This window comes from Leptonychotes weddellii, chromosome 10 (assembly GCF_054177405.1).
Source record: "Leptonychotes weddellii isolate Sample4059 chromosome 10, ASM5417740v2, whole genome shotgun sequence".
In the NCBI taxonomy this organism is placed as follows: domain Eukaryota; kingdom Metazoa; phylum Chordata; class Mammalia; order Carnivora; family Phocidae; genus Leptonychotes; species Leptonychotes weddellii.
This window is the reverse complement of record NC_138378.1, coordinates 95306900-95334450: the sequence shown is the minus strand read 5'-3', so window position 1 is coordinate 95334450 and position 27551 is coordinate 95306900. Positions and strand designations below refer to the sequence as shown.

Genomic DNA, 27551 nt, shown 5'->3' with positions numbered 1-27551 from the left:
TCTATGACTTGTTTGTGACTTTAAATGAATTAATTGTCACCCGTTAGCACTCGTGTGTGTGGCATGGACATTTACTTCCACACCCCACAAACAGCAAAGACTCTTGGAGATCATCATAATAGCAAGACCACCATCCATAAAAGAGACATAATCTTTAAATCACCAAAACGGATACACGAGAAATTCCTCATGAGAGGGAATAAAATGTGAAGCAGGAAATATTTATTACCCAAGTGCTTGCTCCTCCAGGCCCTTAGCCCTAAAGGATCTAGAGATAACTAGTCTACCACTTCCTTACACAAGAGAGACAGGTATAGGCTTTGCAGACAAATTGTGAGGATCTAGGTCCAAATCTAGGAGCATCATTCAACAGAGAGAGGAGCAGGTGGGCCTGATGAGCTTAGGCAGGTACATTCCAGAAACAGATATCACAGGTTGGAAAAGCCCAGTTAGGGGACTATAGACCCAAGAAGCAAGGGCCCAGGGAACTCACCCAGCTAAGGCTCCCAGTGCCCAACATGGAACTCATCAGAATCCTGGCTTTTCTGGTCCAGCAGCTTACTGTAGACATCCTTGGAACTTGCCTCAGAATGTGGGCAGTACTATATTGAGTGGGGAGCAAAATAACAGGATTTACTCTGTGACCTTGGCCAACTTACTCGTCTTCCATTTCCTCATCTGTAGTAATTCCTCCTTTACTCATCTTTCGGGCTGGTATCAGATTCTGTTTGAGGCAGTATGTATGAAATTGCTTTGTAACCTGGAAAGTGACAACTGTACATTAAGACAATAATATCTGTGGATAGGTAAGAAGGCAGAGAGAAAAGCTTTCTGGAATAGGAAGAAAGGAGTTCCAAGATCTGTAGGCTCATCCAGCCTGGTCTCTGAGCCGATGCAAGACCAGGCTTGCAATGCATGCACAGCCTTCCCTGCTATTGAGGGGGAGCCGGAAAGAGCTCCATGCCCAGTGTCCAGTGATCCTGGCAAGAATGAATCTGCCTTTGGGTGTCCACAGAAGTGGGAGCTGCAGTCTAGTCTTCCTATCACAGGCAACCACATACGGTCCATCTGTCAGACTGTTCTCTGCTATGATTTCTGATTCCAATTCCCTCTCCAGCTCCCTTTGGGACTAGGGCCCATCCCTAAGCTCTGATCCAGTTGGCTGGGGCCCTGTTCCTTCCAGTCTCTTCCCCAGGACAGATGGACATGTTGGATAAACATGTTGGATATACATAGAGCACCCAAATTCTCAGAAATCCTACCCTCAATTCTACCTGCTCAACTCAAATAGAATCCCCCATGGACCAGCTCAGTCTGGATCACACTCAGCACCACTCCCCAAGCTTAGTGGTTTGAACCATGGGTTCTACTCCTGGGGGAGGAGGAGTCTTCTGTCATTCCCTCCATCCCAGCTATTTCCCCCTTTACCCCTAGATCAACATCAGCTGCAACAGTCTCCCTCCTCCCCACTGGGAGCCCACAGTACATAATAATGACAGTTTTTAATATCTTTCTCTAAAAATTTCGGCAAGATAAAAGGCTCAAAAGAAATAAGGAGCATGTACTTCTAAAATTTTCATCCTTCAAAGGAAGAATCAAAGATAATTAAAATATTAGTGAAGGAAGCACAGGGAGATAAGAGTTATATTTGCATATTCTTTAAATTATAAATTAGTGTGCTGCTCTTTAAAAAAAATTTTTTTTTACTTAAACAATTTAGGTAATTGAAGTGATGAAGTTTGTATAACCCTGATTGCCTGTGAAATTAATACATCTTGTAGGTCCTGGACACACCACTGATGATTTTATATTGTATAAACTTTGCCGATGTTCCGGGTAATCCTCAAACAAGGGGAAAAAAGGCATTAAGCTATCAGGCCAATCAGAATGAGGTTGCTTTTGTTACTCATCTAACAGTTTGCAAATATGACATGAGATGATTGTTCTTCTGCTGGACCAGGCAGGAATGGACTACGGGCAGCTGAGTGAGGGTGGAGTGTCCCCCAAAGTGTTGTCCCTGGAGCAGAGGCTAGTGCTCCTAGAGCTTTCATCTTGAGACCCCTGGTGCCAAACCAGGCTGATTGTAAACCAAGTGGCAGTTGGTGAGAAGTGGCTTTAGGGGCTTGGGTTGGTGGGAGACGAAATGGGAAGACAGAGGTTGGAGCAGAGACAGGAAATTGTCTACTTGGGAGAGGGGCTGGAGCAGCTTTTGATAAAGCCTCTGTCGCCTTGGGATGGCCAAGGAGGGAGCCATTTAGGCGTCCGGTGGGTCTGGACGCTCCTCTTCCTCCAGGAGCCTGTGGGAGAATGGTAGGTCCCCACGGGTAGAGAAAGACTGGAGACATTTGTGGTTTTGATGCTAGTTCACCTGCTGCTTAGCAGCTGGTCAGAAAGCAGATAGATGACTTTCTCCTGAAGTCACTACTCAATCTACTCACCTCTAAAATTCACCAATCTTGCAGCACCAAGGATGGGCATAGCCTCAAACTTGGAATATCTAAGCATGTGGAACAGGAATTCACACTTTGTTTTGTTTAGTGGGAAGTCTCTACTTCTTTGATCTTGACTATCAGGTAATGTGGTTGGTCATTTAGGTCAAGTCTGGTAAACAAAGCAGGCAAATACAATTTGGGACCCAAAATCGCAGTGTGAGCATATGGGGTCTCTGACTAAGGAGGCTCCCAGGGGCTTTGCTGGAACTGGCTGGTTATTAACCTGGACAGCAGAAAGTGTATTTCAGCATAGGGCAAAGGTAACGAATGAGAGAAGAAGAGGAAGGACCCTCTTCAAAAGCTAGAATTGCCAACTATTGTGCTCATGGTTACTCTTCTACTTAAAATCCTTCTTTGGCTTCCCCTTGTCAAACGGTGAACTCCAATCACCATTGTCCATTAGGGTGACATACAGGATCTGGCTTGGCCCTATCTCTTGACATGACCTCCAGACATTCAACTTCGGGCATCCAGATTCCTAGCAACTTGGTTGATCTAGCAACTATTTGACCATGGGTCAGCTTTCCTCGCCCTGGAATAATTCCTGCCCTTTCTATGCCTGGGAATTGCCTCTTCATCCTTAAGAATCAGCCCCCCCACCCCCAGCAACCTGCCTCCACCCACTGACCATTCCCTCCTTGGGCCACGACAGTAGCCTCTGCACCGCTTTATTAGACTCACTGATTTTGTGAGTCCGTAAATCCCTACAGGCAGATGGAGGTGACCGTGTCTTATCACCCTCTATTCCTCCAGTGCCCAGCATGGTGCATGACACACGCTAGTTACCTCACCAATGATTGTTGAATCAAATTGAATTGAAATTGAGTATGACTCTGAAATAACAAGCCATTTTCTTTTTCTCGTTCAACTCACAAACAGTGTGAGAAGAAAAATGAAGTCATATGTGCATATCATCTCCAAATAAATTACTTTAAAGAACAACTTCTATGTGAATTTTGGATTTGCAAATTCTGTCAAAGTGCACGTGAAGGTAAAACTAAATTTGTCTCCTTAGTTTACAGTCACACTTTAGAGCCAGGATAACATTCAGTTAACTTTATTCATTAGTGGTTGTAAGAGAAGTGGGTGTTCTGATTAATCAAATAAAGAACCATCATAAAAGAAAACAGGACACCTGGATCCTGGGTCCTGGCTTTTCCACTTACCACCTTCTATTGACTCTGGGCAAGTCACTTCACCTTAATTCCTTCAGCTTCAGAATATGGATTGTAAAGTTTTCTTGTTTAAGGTATTGGATAAGGGCACCTGGGTGGCTTAGTCGGTTAAGCATCTGCCTTCGGCTCAGGTCATGATCCCAGGGTGCTGGTATCGAGCCCCACGTCGGGCTCCCTGCTCAGCAAGGAGTCTGATTCTCCCCCACCCCCTCTGCTGCTCCTCCTGCTTGTGCTCTCTCTCTCTCAAATAAATAAAATCTTTTTAAAAAATAAATAAAAAATAAAATACTGGATAAGCTGTGAATTGATCTGCCAATATAAGGGATCATTAGGTGTACCTGACCAATTCCCCAGGAATAAACTTCAAATGTATTTAACACCAGAAAGTGTTAAGCAAAACTCACATCTTTCTTTGATGATTCAGAAGGCATTTCAGTAAGTGCTTTGGGCGCATCATTATAAACATCATTTACCCTTACACCATAACTTTGTGCAAATACCAGTTAATAGAAAGTCCCATTTGATAGAATGGTATATAAGCCAACCTTTGAATAATATTGTGGTTTGTTGTTTTTCGTTTTTTGTTTTTTTTTTTAATGGACACACCATGAAACAGTCTAATGAGGTTACCGCCAAAACAGCTGTGAGTTTTCGTGAGTTAAATGCATAGTTAGGGCTGGAAAGGACTGTTTCAGCTCTGTCAGCTTAATCACGGTTTGCTGGTCCCGAGTGGGTTTGGAGGGATGGTGTCACGCATTACGATGTGTGGTCAGTGACTCACACCCAAATCACTGTTTTCAGGCAGGATAATCAAACATTTGGGCAATAAGCCTCTTAAAATTCTCATTTATAGGGAGGTTAAGCAGCCTTCGGGATTAGTCTCATCCAAAGAGGGTTTTGAAGACCTTCACTGACTGCAAGTCTGACTATTCCTATTTACCACGGTGACACAGTAACTGCGTTCTAGGGAAAACAACCGTCTTCCTCCAGACTTGCTAGACGCCATATATTGTGGTGAACATCCCTTCATAAAGAAGAAATGCAGAGGCCCAGGCCCCACCCCAGATCGACTGAGTCAGAGCCTGCACTTTAACAGGATCCCCGGGGAATGGGATGCACAGGAAACCAAGCCCTGGTTTTTTTGTTTTTGTTTTTGTCTTTAGGGCCCTTGCAACCTCAACTCCTCCTTTCCTTTGTTCTCCTTCTCCCTTTCATCTTTCATCACTTCTTCCTCAAATTCCAAAACCAGGTCATGTGTGAAAATCAATATCTACTTGTCTCAACCTGGTCTAATTCAAACACTCAACCATATCTCTACTTGAGGTCCTAACTCCAAGCACAAACCAGCCTCGATTCATAAACACTTGAATAAAATAGTTTCATTGGGCCCCAGAAAAACAGCAGGCAAGAGCCGTCCCCCACAAGATCTGTATTTGTGTCATTTATTTATACAGAGCCTTAAGTGTACACAATGCTTTGTTGGGGAACATGCCAACAGGCTACAATCCCTGCCCTTTAAAAAATATTTTTTCTTTTTCCCTTATGCCCCAGGGAACAGCTAGGGTGGGGATGGAGTTATGAAATCTTCGGACCAAAACATAGGAGATGAATAGAAGGAAGCCATAAGTATTTGTTAGGGCCTCCAGACCTCTCTAAGAAAACAAATAAGACTTTCCCAAACAATATGCATGAGCAGATTTTTGCTGTGCAAGGAAACCAGCCCTCAGTTCTCTGAAGAAATCTCAGCCCCCCGCCCCCCCCCACACACATCCCACAGGAGATCTTACAAGCATTTGAGCCAAAGATATCCATTTAAAAAAATAAATTTATAAAAGGAAATTTAAAAAGGAAAAATATTTAATGGCACTTATAAAAAACAGTTAAATAAAAGAAGAAACAACCACTTGATAAAATATTATGTAGCCACTCAAATCAGGATTTCAATAATATTTAGCACAAAACATTAAGTGGCAAGGTAGGATACAAAATTTTATAGTCACCATTACCCCACTTTTATGTAAATAAAAAAGGGGAATTAAATATACCAAAATGTTAATGGTCTGTATCTCTGAAATTGATATGATTTAAATGTTATTCTTTGCACTTTTCTATATTTTCTAGCTAGTATGGACACATACGACTCATATGAGTACTTTTTCTAAACATTTGTCCCGGTAAAAGTTCTTTCTTGACTCCACAAATTCTCCTTTCTCTCTATAGCCTCCCCAAAGCCCGCTTACTTTCCCGACCCAGAAAAGCAAGGGTTCAGAGAATTCTATCCATTGGAAAAGTCATACTGGTTCTAGACACTGAGAAGAGGGGAGAGCAGGGTTGGAAGGGGGTCTGAATGAGGAAATTTAACAACTTTCCAAATCTTCTTAGGTCAGCCCTTCGGTGTGAGATTCCAGACTTCATTCAGAGTGTTCTGCATCCCAAACACACCCATTATTGATCGACATGGAAACACATTTTAAAGTCCAAAAACATGGTTTGTGCACCATCCAGAAGCTCAAGAGTGGAAAGAATTTTAGAGACCATCTTAGTTCACTAGTTCTCAATTCTGGTGTGCGTTGGGGTCGCCTGGAGAGCTTGACAAAATATGAATGCCCAGGTCCTACCCTCAGAGCTTCTGATTTTACTGGTCTGGGGTGTGGCCTAGGCATCTGGGTTTCCTCTTTATAGCTCCCGGGTGATTTGACTATGGAATGCCATAGTCACTGCCCCTCTTACCCAAACGGCCCTGCAGCCCCACTGATGTGTGATCCCCTAGTTCAGGTTGCGTGACCAGCATTAGCCAGCTCCATCACTGGCTTCCAGAATCTGATCAGGTATTTGGCTACAGGCAGAACAGCTACCCGACCATAATGAACTGCGAAGGTGGGCAGCCAGATTCTATAACTGTGCAAGAGGAGGAGGACCAGTTTCAGTGGATAGGTCCAATCCTGACCACATAGGTAATAGCTCCTTTTCATGGCCAAACAGATGCAAAGTAATTTACTTGGCCAAAAGCTCTCAGCTCCTGAGTGGTTGGGTCGAGATTCTCATTCTAAAGCCTCAGCCTTTCCACTGTACTACAGCATAAAACATCAAACGCAGTTTTTAAAATAATTCTTGGATTTCAGAGTAATTTTAGATCTATAGAACATTTGCAGAGCTAGCACAAAGAATTCCTGTACAATCCTTGCCCAGCTTCCCCGAATGTTAACATCTTACCTAGCCAGGGTGCCTCTGCCCAAACTAAGACATCGACATTGCTACCTTATCGTGATAACTACGGACTTTATTCAGATTTCACCAGTTTCTTTTTTTTTTTTTAAGATTTTATTTATTTGAGAGAGAGAGAATGAGAGACAGAGAGCACGAGAGGGAAGAGGGCAGAGGGAGAAGCAGACCCCCCGCTGAGCAGGGAGCCCGACGCGGGACTCGATCCCGGGACTCCAGGATCATGACCTGAGCCGAAGGCAGTCGCTTAACCAACTGAGCCACCCAGGCGCCCCAGATTTCACCAGTTTCTCCACGAATGTCCTTTTGTCTGTTCCAGGATCCCACTCTGAGCACTAATACATTCAACACGACACAGGAAATGTCACAGGATAATTAGTTAATCAAATGCAGACAGTAAAAAGAGCATCCTCTCTAGCTGAGAGAGGTCTCGGCATGTATCTCAGAACCGGTGGGGTCCCCGATGTGCCTGGAGGGATGTGTCTTTGTTCCACGGCGGACAGGGGTAGGACAGGCCCTCAGAAATGGCTGACAGGGCTCCGTGTGCTAACTGCCTGAGGAGTTTGCAGCTCACGTGGGACACAGGGTAGACGGCTCCAACCACGGACTCTGGGACCAGAGAGGACCGAGAGGTCGAGCGTTTCTGTGCCTGAGAGGAGAGACTTTCCGACGCCCTGAAGTCACACTGCGTGCGCTGCGCTCTGGCAGGAGTGCAAAGCCTCCAGATCCGGGCTTATTTCTGAACGTTATTTCTCAAGTCAAAGGAACGAAAGCAACAAATATTCAGACTTGCCGCTTCTGAGGTGTCTCTTTTCTTTGCCTCTCCAGGGGCCCCTGTGGCCCAGAGGCTGCATGGGGCTGGTGAGCCAGCGCTGGCAGCCTGAGGGCCCTCCCAGCTCTGGCCTTCTCTACTTGCGGTCAAATGCTCTACCCCTGAGCTATACCCCCTGGCCTTCTCTACTTGGGAAGGCACTGATCTTTGAGCTGGACTCTGCACCTAAGGCAGGCTAGGACCAACATATTAGCATTCCAACTATATTTAACGTGCAATACATTCCAGATTTAGCTCTTCAGCTAGGATAGAATTTTCCTCTTCCCCTGCCCTCACTGTTCCTGCCTCAGAGCCAAGTCTAGGGTGAGGCAAGACAGGTGCCTAGGGCGCACAACTGAAGGAGGCCCTTGCACTACTTGAGAATGAACAGCGCCCTCAGTGTTGTCCCTGGGGGCCCTTTGCTTGCCTCACCCCAGCCACAGCCTAGTTACCTCCTCCCCATCCACCACTCCATCCCCTGTGGTGTCACCAAGATGATTTAGCACCTACAGAATAAACGGGGCCGACAAACCCCCCACAATTCGAGCCTTCCTCGTTACAACTGATACAGTTTTCAATGTCCCAACCTCCAGCTTTGCAAAAGGACTAAATAAATAGGAACGGTCCTCCTGGGGCAGCCCGCTAGTGCGGGCTCCCGTTCAGCAGCCGCCGCGTGGGGACAGCAAATGGGACCCGGGACACAGCCACTTGCTGGGCAGTCCTGGGCCAGGCACCCTCTGCTCTAGCTCACCTATGGAACCTGTACCTGAGGAGTCTGGGGTTTAGAAAGAAAAGAGATTCTGGAACTTCTAAGACTTCTGACTTAGAAATATAAAGCCGGTGAGGAGAAAGAAATGGGAGAGCTGGCGAATGGTCCAGAGAGATCTGCTTGGCAGAAAAGAGCAGAACTTTCCCGAGGGCTGTTTATAACTCTGGCTCACTGGACACACTGGACATCCACACAGGGCTAACAGCTCAGAACTGCCTCCGAACACCTCAGTCCTAATGTTCTCAAAGGAAAAATAAAGGAATTTTAATTAGCGAATGGTTCTCAACCCTGACTGCATATGAGCATCACAAGGGGGCTTTAAAAACACAGGTGCCTGAGCCCCCCCCCGGGAGGTACTGTCTGACTAGTCAGGCTCAGCCCCGAGTGCCTTTTAAAACCTCCAGGCGGTTCAAACGTGTGGCCCCGCTTGAGAACCTCTGTGACAGGTGAGCTCTAACTCCACCTCTGACATTCTATGATCCTGAGAAATAAGAGGTATCTGTTTTTTGGAAATTGGAAAGAACCAATTCAGCAGTTCCCATTAAAATGACCACAAGTTTTGACCAAAAAAGGTTAAGCTTTTCTAATGAAGTCTCTGGCTCCTGAGAGAAGGAAGTCGAGGGAAAGACAATCATGATAACAGGGTGAACGAGTACATTTCCAAGCAGAAACAGCTCCAGGGGGCTCACAGCCACAGTGGCAGCTGAAAAGTCACAATTAAGTGGCTTCACATGTTCAGAAGCCAGTGGGCCCAGCCCCAGGGATGGCCACGTTGCCCTAATGATTATGCAATGACCCGGCTGCCCCCAAAGTGGGTGCAAGGCCATGAGTCATCAGTGGGCAACCTCAGCTCCGCCTCCCGGCGGGACACCAATGCCAATTAAAGCAGAGGTCACCTGGGTCTGACAAGGATGGTGGCCGGCCTGGGCTTCACTGAGGGCTAAGTGCCCAAGGATGCTGCTGTGCAGTAGCCACTGGGGACTGAGTTCACCAGTCACACGCTAGAGCTCAGTGATTGAAAGGTCCACGGAAGACTGGGCAAACGTGGATTTCAGGTCCAAAGTCCCAGGGCAGAAGTCCCTCTGGTACCGCACAGGAGCTTCCCAGGACAGCTGCCCAGTGTATTACAACAGGGCTCTTATCCAGAGCAGAGTTTTTTTATTCTCTTTCTGCCTTTTTTTTTTTTTAAACTCTCTTCTGGACTGTCCACGTGGACTGTGGATGCTGAGTGCCCCGAACACTGCGTGATGCTTTGGAACATACCACCAGCTCTTAAAACATCACCAAGGAACTTTCTGGTAGTCTGGTAGTGGAGGTTCTTGACCCCAGCTGCATGCTGGATTTGACTGGTCTGGAGTGGGGTATGGGTATCAGTATCGTTCTCAGTCTCCCCAGGTGATTCTGACGTGTAACCAACGGTGAGAAGCACGGGACTAAGTCATGCTTTGGCTCAGGTGAGGAGGTGGTGGGATGGATTGGAGGGGGTCATGGCAAGGGTCTCAGGGGAGTCATGGGGAGCTGGAAGAAGACCAAGACATAGAGAGCTGGCAAGTTTTCAGATATCACCCACTGATGCCTTCTAGAGCTCATGCTTTTCACTCACCCATTACCAACAGTGGCTGGGTGCCAGGGGTATCAAGATGTCTAAGACCCAGGTGCTACCCTCAGGCAGCACACAGTCTAGTAGCGGAGACAGACACATAAATTGTGTAGCAGAAGTTGCACAGCGACTGTCTATGTACTCAATTACTAGGCCCCGGAGGGCACCCCAATCTGAGGGTAAGGGGTAGGCTCATCCCATTGCCAAACATGTAGGGAAGAGGCAAAAGCTAGAATATTCAGTGAGATCTTGGAAGGAGGCCTTCGAACAGGGGAGAGGCAGGAACTTTGTAGCCTTCCTGGCCTTGCCCTTCAGAGCCTGTATCCCAAGAAGCCTGGGAAGTAGGTACATTCATGGCTAGCTTATTGGACAGTCTGGGAGGCACCATTCATGTTGTGTTTTATGAAAACACTGCCTGCTGTGCTCTGGGAAAATAGAGGTGTCTAGATGCCAGGCAGAGGGTTCTCTATTTTCCCAGAGCCTTCAGTGGGGTAGGATTAAGGACAGGTCTGTGACCAACCTTTGAGCTGGCATGGTACCCAGACACCAGCATCTCCTGGGGCCAGGGTAGATTCAGCAACCCCCAGAACTCATGGGGAGTCACTGCCCAATGAGCAGTGGCCCAGAGCAACAAAGTCCCATGCCTGAGACCTCACCCAAAGATCCACTGACAGAGACTAGATGGGAGAGGACCCAGAAAGGGGACTTGAGGGCCTGCCACCATCCTGGTGGAGATGAACAGCCAGTCGGATTTGACTTTCAGTATTAAGGTGACCTCATTTGTACACACAACCTAGGGTGAAGTGTGAAGATTAGTTGGGGACACTCAAGTGACACGTGAGATAATAAAGGACTGTGTACGGGCAAGGTGAAACCTAGAGGAGAGTGGTCTCCCTGGGCAAAGGATCAGGAGAATCAGGGAAAGCCTCTCAGTGGCACCCTCTGAGTTGTCTTTTTTTTTTTTTTAAGATTTATTTATTTATTTGAGAGAGAGAGAGAGAGAAAGAGAGTGGGGGGAGGGGCAGAGAGAGAAGGGAGAGAGAATCCCAAGCAGACTCCATGCTGAGTGCAGAGCCAGACGCGGGGCTCGATTCCACAACCCTGAGATCACAACCTGAGCCGAAACGAAGAGTCAGAGGCTTAACTGACTTCACCACCCAAGAGCCCCGCCCTCTGAGTTGGGTCATAATGGATGAGTGGACCTCAGCCAACTGGACTGAGAAGCAATCCAGATAAGGGACAGCATGCACACAGGCGTGATGCGGCAAGAGCCTTCTGTGATCTGGGTACCATCTAGGGTTGGGAGCAGAGACCTGAAGCTAAGAGGCAGGTAGGGCTAAATCAGGATGTAAGCTAAGCGTACACCAGCTTAAAAGTGTGGACTTTGTCTTGTAGTGGATGAGGATCCCCAAATAATTCTAATCAAGCTCATGGCGTCATCTGATGGGTGGAGAGATGGGCCCAGTAGTCGGGTGGCACTGTTGCAAGTAGGGGAAAGACTTTGAGGAGATCCAGTGATGTTCCTTGCTACCTGTGCCACGTCTGGCTTTTGGAGGAAAGAGAGTGGGTTTCTGTTGAATCACTGAAGAGCCACTGTGTCTCTATGGCTGTCAGAGGAATTGGCCATGGTCTCTGTTGCGTTCTCCACTGCTCCCAACCATAAAACAAAGGGTGTCTTTCAATTTCCAGGCATTGCAAAAACCTTGCCTTCCTTCCCTCTGATTCGAGTTATAAAAAAACTATCTTGATAGTCAAGGGTAAAACAAAAGGAGCTGGGCTTTGAACTTCAGGGGTCTGCTTCCCACAGAGGAAGTGAGGACTCACTGAGCGAGATCCTCACCCACCTCCCACTAGCTCACTTTGACCTTCCCTTGATGGTCAACCCCATTTCTCTAGACCCCCAGGTGATTCCCATCACTGTTTGAGTCAACCTGCTGCCTTCTTCCCCACAAGAAAGCAGCACAGAGCCCCTGGGTTTGTTGGTTCAACAACCATTTCTGTACTTTATTTGCTCACAGCAAGAAAAAAAAACACAGAACACAAACAACTCTCTGACTGCGAGAAGACACAGACACGCAGACATCATGCTTGTTAAAGTGAGTGTCACAGAGAGGCATTATTTATTCAACTGGCTTGATTAGTGAGTGCCAGATAGCTATTAGAACAAAAATCATGCTTTTAGGCAACTGTGTCTATTTATGTCATGGTGAGCCTTTGCAGAGAGCCCAGATAATGCTTGTTATCTTCACCCACACTAGCCAAATGTTTGGGTAAATAAAGATGTTGTATGAAATTCCCCGTCACTTTAACACAAATTGACATAGAATGGAACACTATTCTGTTGTGCTCCATTTCATGGCTGGGTGGCTTCCAAGGCCAAGTAAAGGGAAGGAGAGGGTTTCCTGGGGCTAAGGATCCTGCTTAACCTGCCTCCTCCATGCAGACACACCAGGTCCTCCCCTAAGACCATGGTTCACTGTATATCAGGTCACCTAATCCTTGAGTGGTTGTTAGAATTGTCTGTCTATAACCAGTGTTTTAATCTAAATAGACTTACACACACAAGTCAGAGACCCATAAAAGGGAGTCGGACACACTGGTCCCACTGCTAGCCACCTACTTAGATTGCCTGCCTTTGTTTTCTATCTGGCTCTGACCCCTTGCTCAATTTTGGTATCTAGCCAAAGACACTTCAGGCTTTGTGCCTTGTTCTTGGGCCCCTGGAGAACATGATCTAATTTTTTCCTTGCTTTTGACTATAAGCACTGGGCATGCACTAACCTCGAAGCTCCCCTGTGACCACACCCCAGCAGGTGAGCACAGTGAGCCCCTCCACTGAGCAGGTTCTAGTTTCCCACATGGAGGGTTGGACAACAATGGAAGACGAGTCAGCTGTGACTACAGAAAGAGCACTTACTGGACCTTTCCTAGAATCCCATCTTGTTCAGATATCCAACTATAACACAGAGAACCAGAAGTAGCCAGTCAGGCTATATAGACTAAGAAGCCACACTAAGGCAGATCCACTGTTTGAAAAGCAGCTGCAGACCTGGTATAAACATGTGCTCTTGCTAAGGGAGACCACGTGCACCTGTTTGTGCCCTTACGTGTAGCTGCCTACACTGACTTTCATTTTGCAGCTTCATCCACTGGAAGGAGGCCTTCCACCTGCTCCCTTCTAGTGTGCCATCCTAAATCTTCAGAAGGAGCTTATTGATCCACTCTGTAATGTGGCTGCCTCCCCCGCCACCCTTTGATGCAGGTGAGGGCATGGCATGGCATGGCAAGACATGGCAGCCCCCAAAGAAGGAAACTCCCACAATTAACCAGACTAAGTAGGGGTTATCACCCTGTCTTGTTCCTGAGCCCTACCAACCCCAACCCCATTTAACAAAACAAGAATTCTCCTGTTGCATCCCAGCTATGTCAAAAGATAAAGGCTGCAGTCTGTCTTAGATAAGCCACTTGTGGAATCCTTACCAATTATTGCCTTGTAATACAGAGGATCCCTTTTCTATCACTGTATAATGGAGAAAAACAAATGAGCTTCCCAGTCCGCAGAGTTCCTGTGTCTTAGACAAAGACCTTGTTCTGTATTCTGAATGAGGCCGATCCTCAACAAAAGGCAATATGATGGAGAAGTTAAGCTCATAGTTTCTGGAGTTAATTAAGGGCTGAATTCAAACGCCTGCTCCAACATTGATAGCCATGTGACATGCAGCCTCAGTTTCACCATCTATAAATGAAGACAGTTGATAACAACCTCCTGGTGTTGGTATGACGATGCTTGGAGATAATGCATGAAGAGCACCTAGCATGGAACACAGAAGGCTTTTCATGGTGCTGGATAGACTTGGTCTTCAGTGATGTCCCTTTGTAATGTCTTCCCATTCCCCACTGCTGCCTAAGCCTGGGGCATCCAGGGCTCTGTAACCAGGCTTGCTCCCCAACTGTTCCTCTTCCATATGATTTCCCAAGGGGACTTTATGAAATATACACCCCCATATGAATTTAAAATCCTTCACGGATCATTAAAACAGTCAAGACGAAGTTAAACTCTTTATCATGGGCCCCCAAGCCCACTCTCTGTTTGGATCCCGCCTACCTCTCCCACCTCAACTTGTCTATGCCAAGCTCTCACTATGCTAGAACATTTGTTATTGCTCAGATATGCCATGCTCTTTCACTACAATGCATGTCTGCACAAGCTGTCCCCTCTGCCCGCCAGACCTTTCCCCTGGCTACCTCCAACTAGCCTAGCTAACTAGTTTCCAAGATTTGTATGATCAGGAGATTCCTGGAGACTCTTGCCAACCCCACCCCCATTCTGTATTAGATATGCTTCACCTGGCTCTATTCAAGTCCTTATCACACTGTATTTACTTATTTGTCTTTGCTATTAAATTCTGAGTTTCTTGAGGGCAAGAGGGCATTTCTGGAACCAAGCACAGAGCTTGGCATGAATGAGACATTCAATAAAGTTCGACTGCCTGAAATGTCGACTTATTTTTGAAACTATGAGTACTGGAAGGGATGATGAAACACACAGTCCTTTCCTCCATGTAACTAAGTGAACCAGTTGGGCATATAACCTATGACCTTGGCCACAACAATTCCATTGTCACTTCAGCTGCTCCACCAGAAAGAGAATCCAGCATTGTGTATATCAGATTTTAAAGTTGGAAACCTACTTACAAAGTCCCCGTTTCTTGTGATTTTGGCCAAAACGCTCAAATTTGTTTTCCTTGCCTACAAACAGAGTTTATAAAACCTAGCTGTAGAGAATAAATGAGACAATGCCTATAAAAGTAAAAGGTACCATTAAAATTCTTTCTATATGGAATTGTTATGGTTACTTCCAGAAAATGGAGAATATCCCAATTTCTAAGCCACAGTTAGTCCTTGTCCCCTAAATATCAAGTCATTTTCTGGTACCAGAAAATGCTAATCATCATCTGTGTTTTTCTCATGTTTGTATTGCATCTCAAATAGAGACTGGGGCATACATTTTACACCCCTCATGACTGTCCGGCGTTACAGAATTCACTGGAGCCTGACTACAGTGCAGCACTGTCCTTAGAAGCCATGCTGTGGGACCAGGGCACAGAAAAACTCCTATAATGAGCTCTTCCCAGCACAGCCAGCAAAAAAACAACCCTCAGATAAGATATAATCTGTCCTAACACAGATTTCTACGCTTTCATAGGTCAGCCTCTAGTGAGATGAGTAATAAAACAAAAAAAGCTGAAATTAACTGTGGGAATAAGGGTTGCATTATTCATCTGTAAGGATTATGTATTGGGTTTTAACAATACATATATGAAGCACTGCTAAACTTCTCCCTGCTTATAATTATTAACAAGTTTGCAGAGGGACTCGTGGTAATTATCATCTGGGAATACCACTCAGGGTCCAAATCTCAGAAGGTGCACTGATTTCTTAGGTCAGGTGACGTGGAGCAAGAATGTCAAAGTGTGCAGTATATAAAGTAATTAATAAGGTAACCATGAGCAATAAGGCCATAAATTCACCTAAGAGATCTGAATGACCCAGCCCAGGAAGGGAGGACCCGCAGCCTGACCAGGATGTGCACATTTCTACCCTTTGCTGTTACTGATGTGCAATGTGTGGTCAGCAGCCCCTCGGTAACCAGCACATGGAACCCAGGGCGTGAACCTGAGGCAGAGGAGAAGTCAGAAAGCCTTTGTTTGTTGCACAGACATTGAAGCAACACTCACTGAACACCTGGCCCAGCATCAGGTCTGTTAAGATAAGTTCCTGGCCTTAAGGAGTCGTAGACTGGCAACAACACGATAAGGGTAGTTCCAAGTGTGCACGGAGTCCCAGGAGAGCCCAGAGAAAGAAGCAGCTCATTCTTTCTGGGAACACTAGAAAGGGTATCTATGAGGATGTGACTTTGAAGCGGAAGTCTTGAGAAGCTCTTCTGGCCAAGAAGTGAGGAGAGGGCATTCCCGGTGAAAGAGAAAAGCGGATGTGTTGAATCCCTGCTCACCAGGAGCCAAAATGGGCCCCTCTGGGGCCTGGGCCAGACAAGCTGGCCGTAAACCTCACAGTCAAGCTCAACAAGGAGAGGGGAGAGGCAGAAAGGAGTGCGGGCCAAGACCTGTAGAGAGCCAGGAGGCCATCGCCGACCAAGCCCAGGTCAGCTGACAACAGAGTCAGAGGGTCAGAAGCTGATAGAACAGAGGGAGAGCAGAGAGGGAGAAGAGACCCAGGCTCCTGCAGCCACTTGGTGGGTTGGTCTGGTTTAAAAGTGAAGGACTAGAACAGACAAGTTTCCGGGCACAGAGGTGGGTGTTTAGGGAACAGTGAGTATTCAGCAGAACAGAAACATGAGTTCCTGGAGAAGTGAAGAGGCAGGAGCACAACCCAAAAAGTGGGGCAGAGCCGATCATGACAGGCCTTTCCTGTTAGCTGAGGAATATGGCTCCATTTTGTAGCCCTTGGGAAAACATGGTGGTATCTTAAGCTAGGGAGTGAGATAGAATTATATTTTAGAAAGATCACTCTAGCAGCCCTACGGAAGACAAACCAGAGCAGCCTCTGTTGGAGGGTAGTAAATGCCCTGCCTGTCTCAGAACTTATTTAAAACAAATAAGCATCGGGACGCCTGGGTGGCTCAGATGGTTAAGCATCTGCCTTCGGCTCAGGTCACAATCCCAGGGTCCTGGGATCGAGTCCCGCATCGGGCTCCCTGCTAGGCGGGAAGCCTGCTTCTCCCTCTGCCGCTGCCTCTCTCTATCTCTCTCTCTGACTCTCATGAATAAATAAATAAAACAAACAAACAAATTAAAACAAAAACAAAAACCAAATAAGCATCATTTTAGCTGTGTTCTAGAGCTACATTCGAATTCAATGGAAACACCTAGGAATCTGCATTTTTATCTTTCCCTGGTATTTTGGGGGGCACACAACAGTCTACAGCTTTTGCCTGGGCAAGACAAGACAGGGTCTGTACCAAAAAGGAGACTAGTAAAGAAACATGCAAGCGAAGACCCTGTCACACAAAGGGGGTGCACAGTAAGTCTGGGACAGATGAATGAATGAATAGGACAGAAGCAGGTTTTGGAGACTGAAGGGATGAAGAGAGATCAACTCCAAAGTATAAGGAAGAACCATACGACACACAGTGGCTACCCTCCACAGTGAAATAAATATTGCATTTGGGGGAAAAAATTTCATAAGAGCATACTCAACCTCTGTGAATTATTTTCGTAGAATAAAGGCAGACCAAGCTCCACGATACTTAATCCAGTGGTTCTCACCTTGGCTGCATATTAGAGTCACCTGGGGAACTCTTCAAAGTTCTAGGAACCTGGAGCTCACCCCTAGACCAATCACATCCAAATCTTGGAAGGACAGGGTCAGTCCTGGCATCGGTACATTTCCAAAGCTCCCCAAAGGATTTTAATGCACAAGCAGGGTTAGGAATTGATCATCCTTAAAAGTGGCAGACAACTGAGAAAGGAAAACTGGTTTTATTCCCTCTCCCTAAGCATCATGGAGAATTCAAAATAGTCAAAATGGGAAAACTTAGCGATCTGGGGGGCTACGGACCCAAGGCTGATTTCACGATATGTAACCCAAGACATCCAGTTTAATATCCTTGAAAGGCAGTGTGTTTTCCTCTGCACCCAAAGTGCCACGCTTTCAAGAAAGCCCTATCTTTCCGTTATCCCTATATGGAAACCGGGACACAACAGATGGCTGGAGAATGGATTGTGTCTGCTCAAGTTAGAGCTGCTTTTATTTGCAAGACATCAAATTCGTATCGACTGCGGGGACAGGCTGACATGATTTATTTCTAAGAAAATGGAGGCATCGTGGGCTCTGTCTTTGCTCATTACCATAAGACAGAGTCTCATCTGTGACCAGGACACACTGGATTGCCGATGGTAGAAACTGTACGCAGGGACCACAAGAGGCTCCTCCTGTTCTCAGGGACTAACTGTTGGAGAATCTCCACATCTCCCAGCAGAGAAGCCCGAATTTCAGAGCAGTGAACTTCCCCACCCAGAGTCCCGCTCCTCCGGAGCACTCAGCTAAGTACCAGGGAAACAGCATTTATGTTTATTTTTCACCATTAATTATATATTCCTACATGTACTCTCAAAAATGCAGCATGAGATTTTGACAAGAAAATGCAAAGGGCATAGCGCCTTCATTCTTGAAAGAGATCATCTCCAGAGACATGAAACCAGCCCCAGCCCATGGCTCCCAAGATCCCTCTCCAGCTCAGCAGCCTGAAATGGGCAGGGAGCCCTCCCGCTGCCGCAACAGCTCCTAGCTGCCTCCTGAGGCTGGTGACAGCGCAAAAGGGAGGGCAGAAGGACATGTGGCGGTGGGAAGAACGGGAAAGCCTGAGCGATCGGTGGCTCTTCCCCCCTACCTGTCAGGAAAAGAGCAGACCCAAGCCAGGTGCCCACTACCCACCCGAATGCAGGAATGCCTAGTGATGTTTCAAACAGGGTCAGTCCTGTGGAATGGGTCTTAGGAACAAACCCTCCACTTCTGAATTCCCAATTTGCAGATGAGAAAACGAGGCCAGAGAAATCACTGACTTGCCCAAGATCGCAGGATGACTCAGTGGTGGTTTCGGCTTAGGTCTCCTGATTCTCAGGTTCCTCCTCTTGGCCTCGCCAGGAGATCTCAAGCTTGGCTCCACAGGAGAATTACCTGGGGAGCTTTAAAGAAAAAAAATGACCAACCTTACCCCCAGAGATCCTGGTTGTGGGATGGGGTGGGGCCTGGACGTAGTTCCCCAGGTGACGGGCAGTATGCCCAAGAGAAAGGGCCCCTTCACGCTGGTGTAACTTGACTCAGCCATCTGTTGCGATTTGCTCCAGGTTGAGCCCAGCCCTGTGCTTGGGGCCTGAGCCGGGAATATGCAGCAGACTCGGTTCCTGCCCTAAAGCTGCTCAGCATCTGGCAGAAGAGCCTACTGTAAGGTGCTCTTCCAGCAGCGGAGTTGATAAGAGTGATAATAGAAATAGAAATAAGTGATAGCAGTGATTAACTCTGTCTGGGAAGCTCGAGGGAGGCAGTGTTTGAGTCCACCATAGAGGATGAATAGGAGTTTGCTGAGAGGACAAGAGGCAGAAGGGTTTTCCAGGGGGAGGGAAGAGCATGTGCAAAGTCCTGAAGGCATGAAGCGACATGGCACATTCATAGCTTGGTGTATCCAAAGCAGGGTGCAAGGTGGGAGCAGCGGATACAGAGCTAGGGAGGCAGGCAGGGCTGGATCCCAAAGGGCCTTATGATACAAGTCATTCTAAGGGTTGGGGATTATCCTGAAATGAGGGTGAACCACTGAGCTAGGTCATGCAGAAGGACGATAAAGTACAACTTGCATTTTAGGAAAGGAACCCAAACAGTGCTGTGGATGGTGAATGGGAAGGGAAAGATGCCTGAGGCAGGATGACCAGTGGACAGGGAAGGCAGAGAGATGACAAGGGTCTAGGGAGTGGCAACAAGCACTGAGAGCAGAGGACAGATAAGCCCCAGATGCTGACCTCTGCCCTGAGTCACTGCTTTTGGAGGTGGAATTGATAGGATGAGGTGGTTGATTGGCCAAGGAGCCAGGAGGTCTGATTCCAACCCAACTCCTCCCTATTCCTCTTCATATACTGGGAACTGAACGGCCCCCTCCCCCCTGCCTTTGAGCTCGCTGGCCCTTCAGCCTGGGATGACTATCCCTCCTCCACGTCCAAAGAGGATATATCCTTTAGGTCTCAAATTGATGCTGCTTCCTTCAAAAATCTGGGTTTTGAATGAAGGAAGGAAGGAAAGAGTAAAGTTCACCAACTTTATTCTACGTGTTCTCAGAAGCAGGTCTTCACATTGTGCCTCCTGAGAGGCCTTCCTTCTCGTCTGTGTGGTAGGCTACCATCCTTCACAACTCTGCCCAAGTCATCTGTTCTGGGAAGATGTCTTTGGTATTTACAGACATGGGTTGAGCCCCGTGGCACTTTTGTATTCCTCTGTCAGTAAGTAGAGAATTGTTTCACAGTGTCAGTAATTACTGTTTCCCCTCCCAGGGTAAATAGGCTCATTTGAAAGACAGGGGCCTTGTCTTCTGATTCTGTCTCCTATCCTAACCCAGCACACAGAAAAAAGGTATTTGATAAAAGTTTGTTGAATAGAATGGGTGTCAAGGCCGAATTCATGAAACTAGGGAAATGTGCTATGATGATGATGATGATGATGATGGGATGCTGGAATCCCCCCTAAGAATAGGACACCTCAACTTTAACTCTCCAGCATCGGGGGACACCGAGGGTGGAGGGTTGCACTGAGGAAGTACACCCATGCATTTTGAACTGGTCTGCAGACCACTTGGAAGACTTCCTAAGGCCACTGCAAGGGCTGGAAGCTGCACTTTGAGAAATGCTTCCAGGGCATTCCCTCAGAGGAGCCTTTAGCCATGGCAGGGAGGGGAAGGTAGAGACAAGACTGCCCTACCCAGGAAAAGTGAGGCTTATCCTTGTCATCTGGGCAACTCTCCCTAGGGCGAGGCCCGCTCCCGGCCTTCTCAAGTAACTAGTATCTTCCAGAAGCACCTCTCCCTTCAGGAATCTCTCTTAGCTGGGTGTTAATGAAGGAATGTCTGACGAACTGATACACTCATGCACCAGTGGTTGCTCACTTAATCCTCCCACAGGTTACCTTTTAAAGTACTGGAAGATTCATAAGTGTTTCAGGTGCTGTAGCAACTTGAAGGGAAAACACGTAGACCTCAGCAGGGTCCTCCCGCTCCCCGCCATGAGGGAACTGGGATATTTGAGAGTCGTTCCAGCTGCCCTTGAGTAACGCATCCAGGCAAGGAAGTCCAGATTTTGAGTCTGAGCCGGCACCTTAAGAAAGAGAGCTTGAATCAGCACAGCCGTCAGAACTCTGCTTGAGGGCAGCATTGCCAAAACTAAGAGGAATAATTTTCTCTGGGGATTCTCTCTGAATGCTTGTTCCCCTGCGGCAGCTATGATGCTCAGGTTAAGGCGAAGTATCCTGGGGCAGCAGGGGAAGGAGGAGGGAGCAAGGAGAATCATGGGAAAGGGGAGGGAAGGGAAGAGCCCCTCCTGGACACACACGTGTCAGTGGGAGATTTACGGGGGGATCTGCTGATACCTGGACAAACCAGCCACATTCCCCCCTGGGAACCTGGGAGCACGTGACCCCATGGCAAAAGTCCCCCTGAGGCTTTGGCTCTGCAGGAAGCTCCTTTCTGTTCTCTAGAAGATGCAGATCCTGCAGGAGAAGACAGACAGGCTGGGCAAGGGCAGGCAGGTGGGGCTGGCCCAGCCCTTCATCACTCCCCGGCAGGTTCAGACTGGAGGGCCTGGCTTCAGGATTGCCATCTGCTTGGCAATGAGGTCTGGGGGAAAGCCGCTGAGAGGGAAGCCTCTCTCCCCGGGAGACCGTGGGCTTTAAATGACCCAGAGGAATTGTGGGGTGGAGGCCTGGCTTGACCCCCTGAAAGCCACTGCCAAGAATGCATGCGGTGAAATCATCCCGAGGGTAGGTTAAAAAGAAGTTAGTCTGAGTGCAGAATGCGATGCCCACATCCGGGGTGTCTCTCATAGCACCTGTTGCTCGGATGGGTAGACGTGTTCTTGAGGAGAATGCTTGGAAGCCTCCAGAATTTGTTTTCCTTCAGGCTGCCCGACCTGATACTATTCTTTAAGGCCAGCTTCTTTCTGTCCCAGACCTTAAGTTCACCCTCCGGCATGACTGGGTTGGGGCCTCCATAGACACCATTTTAATTTCCCGCGAAAAACATCAGCCATTCCTTCAGACTGTGCTTCTTCCACTCTGATTTTGGAAGGACTTTCTTACCCTGTCTCTCCAGAGCTAGCTGTAGAATTTCCCAACCTCCACATGAAGTCCTGGCAGACTCCAGCCCTAAAACATTCTGAGTCTACATAAAGCCTGGCCTGCAGTCTGCCACCACGGGAGGATTGAGGATGGATCTAAGGTCCCATCCAGCAGTTCTTCCCTTCTCTCGGTCCATCCAACAGAAAGACCATTTTCCAAATGGCCTTGAAGGCTTCCCCTAGTGCTTCCTTCTGGATTGACCTGGCAGACATTAACTAAACTCCCATTTTGTGCCAGGCACTTTAGCAGGTCCTGGGAATGCACAAAGAGTCAGATGACTAGAGAGAGGAGATAGCAAGCCAGAAGGTCCATTTCCCTGACGAGAGTAGAGGACTGACCAAGGAGTCTGACATTGACCCTATGAGACAGGATTAACTGGAAGCTCTCAAATTAATACCCATCATCAGATTTTTCTAGGCCTCATTTGCTGCCTCCACTGCAGCCAGCCTTGTAGGTGTGGCCCCAGTGACAACTAAGCCAAAATGTGTTGCAATTTCTTCTTAGCCCATACACATCTTTGAGCCTGGGAAAGCAGGTGTGTAAGAGGAATGCCTCCGTGCATTCATCTTGGTTCATTCATCCATCCGAAGCCTGCAACTGCAGTCTTCATGACCTGTCCTCTCCCCGCAGAAAGGGTTAGGAATAACAACTGTTCCAAAACCAGACTGAAGGGCTTGGCCCACTGTTGAGGCTTTCCAAACCAATGCAACTCCAGCCATCCTGCAGCTGTGCCTTTAAGAGAATGGATGCAGGCAGCTGAGCTCATCTTTTATGAGCTCATCTTGCAGAAGGTGTGGTCTCTTCTTCCTACTATTTTTCTTGTGCTGCCAGAGTCTGAAGACTTAGAGGAATGACTACAAAACGTCTCACCTTCGCTTTCGCCCATGAAACACAAAAATACTGCAGCAAACATCAAAGTCTGAAGGGTCATTGTATTCTGAGGGAGTGTAACAAACAGGCATTTTACTCCTGTGCCTTAATTTGGTTCTAGTCCTCAGGTCCTCACGCCCTGGCTTCGGACACCTATTCTGGGCAGTTCCAGACACTAACAATAGCCATTCATCAGTAGTGTTTGAACTATAGATCTTTATCCACTGCTCTTGACTGTGACTGTGTCTGCAATAATGAAGAATTAGGCCAGCAAGTGCTAATCCTCAGAACTTGGTCTCAGACCCAGTTGTAAATATCAATTCTGCTACTACGAGCAATGTGATCCTGGGCAAGTTACTTCATTTCTCCGAGTCTCAGTTTTCTCATCTGTAGAATGAAGTTAATAGTACTTACCTCATATAACCGATATGACAATTGAATGAGAGAGCATATGTAAAGAGTGTCATTCATGGGTGGCATAGAACCATTACTTGACAAACGGCCCACGAATGCGCTGTTGGTCTGGCGTAGGAGGGCCACAATATCCCTTTATCTATTGACCAGGATGATCGAGAAAGGAACAATTTTGCTTGTTAAGATTCTCACACCTCTTCCTCCTCGATTTAGCCCTTCACTCTCTCTTGATTGTCTACCTGCTGCTCCCACCAAAATGTCAAAGCTCTTTGAGGACACAGATTATGCCCCAGCAGAGTCTACATTTTTAGATAGTTAATAAATATTTGTGCATGGATACATGGATATCTTTTTCAACTGACTAGCTGAATATGACTTCTGCTGGGTATCAGTTCCCAGGAAATATAGAGTCTAAGATGGGAGAGACATGGGTTTAATATTTACTGATTTCCCATACCCGCTGCCAATTGCTTTTAAAGGTATTAAATCCAAAATCTTGCTGCTTTGCATAACTGGATTAGATTGCATATAGGAATTTTGCATAGCAAAAAAGATACATCACACGATTTGCATCTCAATTTCTAGTCCTTTCAAAAGGCTCTTAAAAACCACATAGTCCCCCAGCAATAATCATGTGTAAGGCAAAGAAATTAAGAACTTGGGCTGGGAAGACATTAAATTAGTCTCTGGAATGTAGTAAAAGACATAGCCAGGGGTGTATTCTTTGCCTGGACTTCTTTCTGGCCCCTGCCACAGACTCTGAGCAGAGCAAGCACTCATGGGGAAGGTTCCTCTTGGATAATGAGAGAAAATACATTAAAATCTTGTTACAAATTGCTGCTTGGTACTTTGGATTTATTATACTGTAGGTCAGATTGTGTTCCCATGCACAGCGGTGTGTAAAAAGCATCACTCCTGATAACAACAAAAACCTACAATATAGAGTTTCTAAGGCACAGAGTCCCTTAGTAATAAAAAGCTGCAAGACCCAATAACCCAACAGTTCTCTTTATCCCCTTTTATCGGCATTCCAGGGAAATCTACTGTGCTTCTTCCTTCCAGTCTCTTAGGAATCACAGTGAATAATGAATGCTTGGGGAAGGTGGGGGGGTGGGGTGGATGGAGGGTGGATGAAAACGAGAGGGTTATTAGAGCCCAGGGTGGTTGTATTAAAAAGAGGAGTCTGGTCTGGTCAGAAAGGAGGCAAAAGGCTCAGCCTGGCTTGTAAGGACTCTGAGGGAATCAGAATTCCAGATAGAGAATCCAGAGTAGTAGGGCTTGGTTTGTTTATATTTGTTCTAATAGAGCAGTAAGACGGGGCACAGTTTCTCTATGCCATGTGTAGACTTACTACTTGGGGAGGAAAGACTCTGATACAAAGATGGGACTTCGTCTCTCATCAGGAAGGGGAGCTGCCTTCGGTAAAGCCCGAAAGCCTATAAACAAGGTTTTGCCTGCCAAGTGAGCAGGACTGGGTGGTTGCCGGTCCCATTTTCAGAAGTCATTTCCTCCAGGGAGCCCTGCCCAGCTGAGCGCATTCAGCTTGGCAGCCCAGGGCACCGTAGGAAGCTCCTAACTTCCATGCACCAGAGCATGAGGCACCCACACGGCCCAGAGTTTCCCTTCAGATGTTCGGCCCATAGTCCTCCCAATTAAGCTTGTTTCTGACAAGTGTTCTCAGAGGGGAGGAGGGGAGGATGGGAGAGTACAGCCATGGGAAACACCCCTGTAGTAATAACTGATCCCCTTACCAAGTCTCTCGCTCCCTTCAGGCCCCCCTCTTAGTGAAGCCTTCTTGGATATGCTAATTAAATATACAATTTTCCCAGCCCCTCCCCCCAGCACCCCCTAGCTCCTGTCCTGCTTTATTTTTCTCCACTGAGCTTATTACCCTTTGACATTATTTTTTATTTATGTGTATACTGTCTCTCCCACTAGGTTGTAAGCTACCAGAAGGCAGGATTTTTGTCTCCCTTGTTCACTGGATTCCCAGTACCTAGAACAGTGGGTGGCACAGGGCATACACCCCATAAACATATTTGTTTGAATCAAGGCCTACGGATGGCCAAGTGCTTTGCATTGATCACAGCCCCCAAGCCAACCCTACCAGTGAATGTTGGTCTCTCCCAGAGGGTGTTTTAACGGCCACTGTGTTAGTGGGAAGAGTCACTCTGTCTGATTAAAAGTCTCAGAATAAGTGCTGTTTTCTTCTGTTTCTTAAGTCCAAATTGGTAAAAAAAAAAAAAAAAAAAAAAAAGCCAGACCCTGCTCTCCTCCTCTTTCTCTCAGTTAGACTTGATTCTGTCAAGGAGTCAGTCTTGGCCTGAAGCTTGATCTCCCTGGAAAATGGTTGGCACCCCACTTTCTTACTTTCACTGGGAGAGGTGGCTCAAGAAGTCATGGTTCTTAGTTGAACAACAGAAATCCAAACTGGCTAATTTAAGTAGAAAAGGTATTTATCAAAGAATGTTAGGCAGTTCGCAGACTCTCTGGGAGGGCTAGAGAAACAAGCCGAAAGCAGCTAGAACAACACCCTAAATCACACCATAAAAGTGGTCCCAGAGAGACCCGCATTTTTGCCACTCCTGTGTTCAGACACCCCAGCTCACCCTGCCCCTTCCCCCCATCAGCATTCCCAGTAGGGGCACGGACGCTTCCCTGGGCATCTCATCCACACTACCTGAGAAAGTGGACCAGGCTGCTGCCACTCTCACTTAAATGGGTTCACACAGCACTTGCTCCTTACATAATCAACTTCAGAGCGTGCAGGGAGGGTGTCCTACTGGCGAAACCTGGCTCCAGTGCTGGCTCCTTGGCAGCAAGGGAGCCTGGGAAAGCACGTGTCTGATCTCCTGTGAAGTGATCAAAAAAGTACGACAAATGTCTACTTCGTTGATATACTTGGTTCTCCTGGCCAAATGCCCTCTCACTAGCACTTACTAGTTACTAGTTACTTACTGCAACATTAATTTCTAAGAGTGAAATCTTACAGCCCCCTTTTCACATGAGAAGATGGACTTAGGTTCAGAGACTCATCCAAGGTCACACGGCTCAGTAAACTCAGATTAAATATTCAAACTCCCACACCACACTGACTCAGCTGCACTTCACTGCCTTGGTCCATCGGTTGCCTCTGCTTTTCTATTCTTTATTATCTATGTCCTCGTGTATGTTTCCTTTTGGTCCCATCTCCCCTATTACTTGATAGATTCCTAGTCTTCATTCCTTCTCCCCTCAACCCATTGACTAAAGCTAGGAGGGACCCCAGAGGTCTGCAGCAGACGCTGGTGGTTACCCCATCCAACAGCCATTCACCTCCTTGCCTTGCTGACAGAAGGTGGGCTTGTCCAAGAGACACTGGGCGGGGCCTCCAGAGTGATGCTGATTGGTCTACGGGTGAGCATGTGACCCAGCTCTGGCCAACGAGATGTAAGGAGTAACCTGTCAAGGAGCTTCCGGGGCTCCCAGATAATAGCCGTGGAAGAGTAGCGCCTTTCTGCTCCCTTTCTTCCAGCTTGTAACTGATTCTGGAAGGACAGGACGACACTAACTGCCCCACTGGGAATGCTGGAGTAAAGCCGCTCCAACTTGGCACAGTGTGTGTGCACGTTCCTTAATGCTCTAGTGCCCACCTGTACGGTTGACTCTCAGTTAACCTGCTCCTTCTCCCCACCCATCCACGAGTTCCGGCAGCAATTCCTCTCAGTCCTCACCTCACCAGCCTCCCGTGTGCTTCTCCTTTGGGCCTCCATCACCTCTGATTCCCGGACCACCTTAGCACCCCCTGCCGCAAGGTACCCGCCCTGCTTTCACAGGCTGGGTTCCACTTCTCTGGTGCCTGGCCTCATACTCTACCCTTGGCTCTACCAAGTCCTCTTCTCTAGGAACCTTGACTTCAAAGTGAGCAAAGTTTCCCTCACACCTAGAGGGAGGCGGCGGTTGCACAACATTGTAGATGCAATAAATAAAGCACACTGAATTGTGTGCTTTAAAATAGTTCGTCGAGGGCGCCTGGGTGGCTCAGTCGGTTAAGCGACTGCCTTCGGCTCAGGTCATGATCCTGGAGTCCCTGGATCGAGTCCCGCATCGGGCTCCCTGCTCAGCGGTGGGTCTGCTTCTCCCTCTGACCCTCCCCCCTCTCATGTGCTCTCTCTCATTCTCTCTCTCTGAAATAAATAAATAAAATCTTTAAAAAAAAAATAAAATAGTTCGTCGAATTTACGTGAATTTCCGCTCAAAAAAAAAAAAAAAACCCTTCACTCTAAACCTGTTTTGCTCACTCTATTCTTTTTTTTTTTTTTAAGAT

The 27551-nt window shown here is 47.2% G+C and overlaps 1 long non-coding RNA gene across 1 annotated transcript; it reads right to left on the bottom strand.

Moving 5' to 3' along the window:
- Positions 1–440: 440 nt before the first annotated feature.
- Positions 441–21752, bottom strand: LOC145715946 (uncharacterized). Its single transcript, XR_014138256.1, has 3 exons — positions 20756–21752; positions 18652–18774; positions 441–602 (listed from the first exon to the last, which is right to left on the bottom strand). It is a non-coding gene; the product is annotated as an uncharacterized LOC145715946 (long non-coding RNA).
- Between the last annotated feature and the right edge of the window lie 5799 nt (positions 21753–27551).